The sequence below is a fragment of the Palaemon carinicauda genome, chromosome 34 (assembly GCF_036898095.1).
Source record: "Palaemon carinicauda isolate YSFRI2023 chromosome 34, ASM3689809v2, whole genome shotgun sequence".
Lineage (NCBI taxonomy): Eukaryota > Metazoa > Arthropoda > Malacostraca > Decapoda > Palaemonidae > Palaemon > Palaemon carinicauda.
In genome coordinates, this window is record NC_090758.1 from 48,058,036 (window position 1) to 48,063,035 (window position 5,000).

A 5,000-nucleotide genomic window follows, 5' to 3' on the forward strand; every position below is an offset into this window, starting at 1 on the left:
TTAAATAAATACGAAATGTATACTAGATACATATTTGATGTTAATGCATATGTTAATGAAGGAATAGTATATATAATAAGATTATTGGGAAGCTTTTGATTAACTAGTGTACGCAACCCGTCATGCATGATCGATATGCACACATACGCACATACAGAGATTCAACCCTTCCCACCCTCTCTCCTAGCTACAACAAAGCAGTTGTGGTTTCCGATAGTACTTCTCGGAGTAGTCCCCTCTCACAAGGGTATGACTAATCACCCTCCCCTCTATCTCGACGGACGGGGATATATATATATATATATATATTTATATATATATATATATATATATATACATATATATATGTATAATCATATAAATATTTATATATATATAAATATTTATATGTAAATACATGAATATATATATATATATATATACATATATATATATATATATATATATACATAATATATATATATATATATGTATGTATATATATATATATATATATATAAATATTCATATATATATATATATATATATAAATATTCATATATATATATATATATATACACACAAATATATATATATATATATATATACACATATGTATATATTTAGTCAGACCCATGTTCTCTATTAGATATGGAAGATGTTTACGTCTACAAAGTAGCCTAAAAAACCTTGAAAATAGGATAATATTCAATAGAGTTGATGATGCTTTTATGAGCATATTAATTAAAAGGAATATACATAAACACATCAAATGAATATTAATATCAATAGGAAAAATATAAACAAATTATACAACCAAACATCAATTAATGATTGACTATAAGCTTAATTACCTTCTGAAACTGGAGTAACATAGATAATACCAGAGTATTATTATTATTATTACTCTTATTATTATTATTATTATTATTATTATTATTATTATTATTATTATTATTATTATTATTATTATTATTATGATTATTATTATTATTATTATTATTATTATTATTATTATTATCATTATTACTTGCTACGCTACAACCCTAGTTAGAAAAGCAGGATTCTATAGGCCCAGGGACTCCAACGGGGAAAAATAGCCCAGTGAGGAAAGGAAACAAGGAAAAATTAAAATACTTCAAGAACAGTAACAACAATAAAATAAATATTTCCTATATAAACTATAATAACTGTAACAAAACAAGAGGAAGAGAAATTAGATAGAATAGTGTACCCGAGTGCATATGACGTCATAAAGGTTACCCTTCGATAATAAAAGATTCGAATTAGGTCAAAGGTCAGTCTTTATGACCCGAGTTTCCCGGATGGAAAATAGGTTTGGAAAAGGTCAATTATTTTGGAAATGTTCATATGATTTTCTTGCATAAATTTTCGTTCGTCTTAAATGTCAAAATATTCCAATGTTTTAGCTTGTCATATATTGAAATATTTAGATAATTTTGATGTGTATACAATGTATATTATGATAATAAGTATATATATATAGAGTAAATATATATATATATATATATATATATGATAAGTTTTGCACATTTAAACGTGTTTTTCATATTCATATAAGCCATATAAATTTTCGATACATTAATGTCTGGATTCTCTTAACGACTCGGGATCAGAGCCCCAGGCGAAAACACACAAAGACAAGAGCTTGTGACCGGCCGGGAATCACAAGCTCTTGTCTTTGTGTGATTTCGCCTGGGGCTCTGATCCCGAGGTCGTTAATGTACAGATATATATATATATATATATATATATACATATCTTTTGAATATTTTAGATTCTACACTATCTCAAAAACTAACCTATGACTTTTACTTTGTATAAACTATTTAGTATTTAAATCTAGCATTTTTTACTACTATAAAAAATTCAATAAGAAAATATTTCCCCTAAAATAACAAAATATACCTTGATTTCAAAGTATTCTAAAAAAAAACTTGGGTTTCTAAATCAGAAAATATATTTTTTCCATCATATAAAAAACTATACCTTACTTTAAAATTTCATTTTCTAAAAAACTTTAGAATTTCTACATCAGAAGATATTTTTTTTTCCATATAAATAAAAAACTATACTCCACCTATAATAAACAAATCAATACCTTATGTTACTTTCCTGAAACTAAACAAACTCTAATATCTTCCCCCGTTTTCGTTTCCAAGTAAATTTGGAATAATGTCGAAGTCGGTTATCAAAAGCACCCTGTTAATTTGTTGATGAGGGAGGCAATTAACCCCGTGACCTACATCAGAACGCAGTTTATACGAGCGTCTACGCTTCTAACTATCTTTTTTTTTTTTTATTTCTAGTAGCGAGTGCAACGCTTATTTGTTGCTGGTGTGTTTGTTGTCATAATTGTTATATTTTAGCTAGTTATTTTTGCTTGTTTTATTATGTTAATTTCATGGCCTTGTGTTTCTGTTTTCTGTGTATCATAATTGTTATATTTTTGTTTATTTATGGTTATTGTTTGGACTTGTGTTTCTGTTTTCTGTTTATCATAATTGTTATATTTTTGTTTAATTATGCTTATTGTTTGGACTTGTGTTTCTGTTTTCTGTGTATCATAATTGTTATATTTTTGTTTATTTATGGTTATTGTTTGGACTTGTGTTTCTGTTTTCTGTGTATCTTAACTGTTATATTTTTGTTTGTTTGTTTATGCTTTTTTGTTTGGACTTGTGTTTCTGTTTTCTGTGTATCATAACTGTTATATTTTCGTTTGTTTGTTTATGCTTATTTGTTTGGACTTGTGTTTCTGTTTTCTGTTCATCATAATTGTTATATTTTTGTTTATTTATGGTTATTTGTTTGGACTTGTGTTTCTGTTTTCTGTTCATCATAATTGTTATATTTTTGTTTATTTATGGTTATTTGTTTGGACTTGTGTTTCTGTTTTCTGTTTATCATAATTGTTATATTTTTGTTTATTTATGCTTATTGTTTGGACTTGTGTTTCTGCTTTCTGTGTATCATAACTGTTATATTTTTGTTTGTTTGTTTATGCTTATTGTTTGACTTGTGTTTCTGTTTTTGCGTTTGTTGTGGAAGTTTTCATTTTTATTTCTTTACGGTTTTGGTTTCTGTGTATATCATAATTGTTATATTTTTGCTTTTTTAGAATTGTTATTTTTTAACTTGTTTTTAATGCTTATTTTTTGGCCTTGATTTTATGTTTCTGTGTTTGTTATCATAATTGTTATATTTTAGCTTATTTTTTTGACAATTGTTTTTTTTTTGTGCTGTTTTTTATGCTCATGTTTTTTGGTCCTGTGTTTCTGTTTCTGTGTTTGTTTTGATAATTGTTATATTTTTGCTTGTTTTTTTTATAATTGTTATTTTATTGGCTAGTTTATTAATGCTTATTTTTTTTTGGCCTCATGTTACTTTTTCTGTGTTTCTTATGATAATCGTTATTATTTTGTTTGGTTTTTACGCTTATTTTTTTAGCCTTGTGTTTCTGTTAATGTTTGTTTTGATAATTGTTATATTTTTGCTTTTTTTTATAATTGTTATTTTATACTCGTTTTTCATGCTTATTTTTTTTTTTTGCTGTGTTTCTGTTTCTGTGTTTGTCATCATAATTGTTATATTTTTCTTGTTTTTTTATGCTTATTGTTGTTTTGACCGAGAGGTTTCTGTTATGTTTATCATATTTGTTATTTTTTATCCTGTTTTCTTATAATTGTTATTTTTTTGGTTTGTTTCTTATGCTTATATTTTTTTGCCTTGTGTTTCTGTTTCTGATACTTATCATAATTTTCATTTTTTGCTTGTTTTTATATATACTTGTTTCCTGGACGTGTGTTGCTGGTGTCTTTGTTTTCATAACTGTTATTTTTTTTTTGCTTTTTTTTTCATGCATATGTTTGTTAGCCTTGTAATTCCGTTACGTTTGTTATCCTATTGTTATATTTTTTTTCGTGTTTTTTTTATGCTTATTTATTTTCTATTATATTTGTTATAATTGTAATATTTTTGTCTGTTTTTTATCTTTATCTGTTTCTGGACGTGTGTTGCTGTTTTTTGTTTAGAATTGTTATATTTTTTGCTTGGTATTTTTAAGCTTAAACGTTTCTGGGCCTGGTGTTTCTGTTATGCTTGTTATAATTGTAATTTTTTTTTTGTTTTTTACCTGTTTTTTGTTTTTGTTAAGGAATGTCGTTACTTAATTACTAAGACTATTGATCTGTTCAGTTGTTTGTTAATTACTACTTTTTTTATTCTTGCAAATATCATGTTTTATATTGAAGTAATTATCAATTGCTCTGTTTTTTTTAAACGGTTTCTTATTTTGCAAAATAACAGTTAATAATTATATATATTTTATCATCAGCATTTTAGTAATTCTTTTCAGTTAATTATCGTAAATTATGTTATCATTATTGTAAATTTGATATTTAATATTGGTTTAACTATCGATTTCTTTTGGTTTTCAAATATTTTTGTAAAGTACCAGTTGATAATTTTCTAATCTTCAATAACATCATATTTTTAATTCTCGTCAATTAATTATTTCACTTCCACTTATGATTACAATTAAATACCGTTACTTTATTAATCAATCAATATATTCTCTGACGTAATTCTGTTTATGACAGTGTAATCTATTTGTACCTTCCATCAACTAAGTAATTTTTTTTGTTATATAAAACACAATTTGAATGAATATATATATATATATATATATGTACATATATATATATATATATGTATATATATATTTATATATAAACATATATATATATATATATATACTGTATATACGTAAATATATATATATATATATATATATCTGTATATGAATGTATATATATATGGATAGATGTATATATATATATATATATATATCTATATTCATATATGTATATATATATATATACATATATGTATATATATATATATATATATATAACCTTACCTTCAGTCTTATTTATAAATTTCATAATAATTTGAATCTAAATTTCCTAATATTAATTTCTTCCACTTCCAGTGAATAT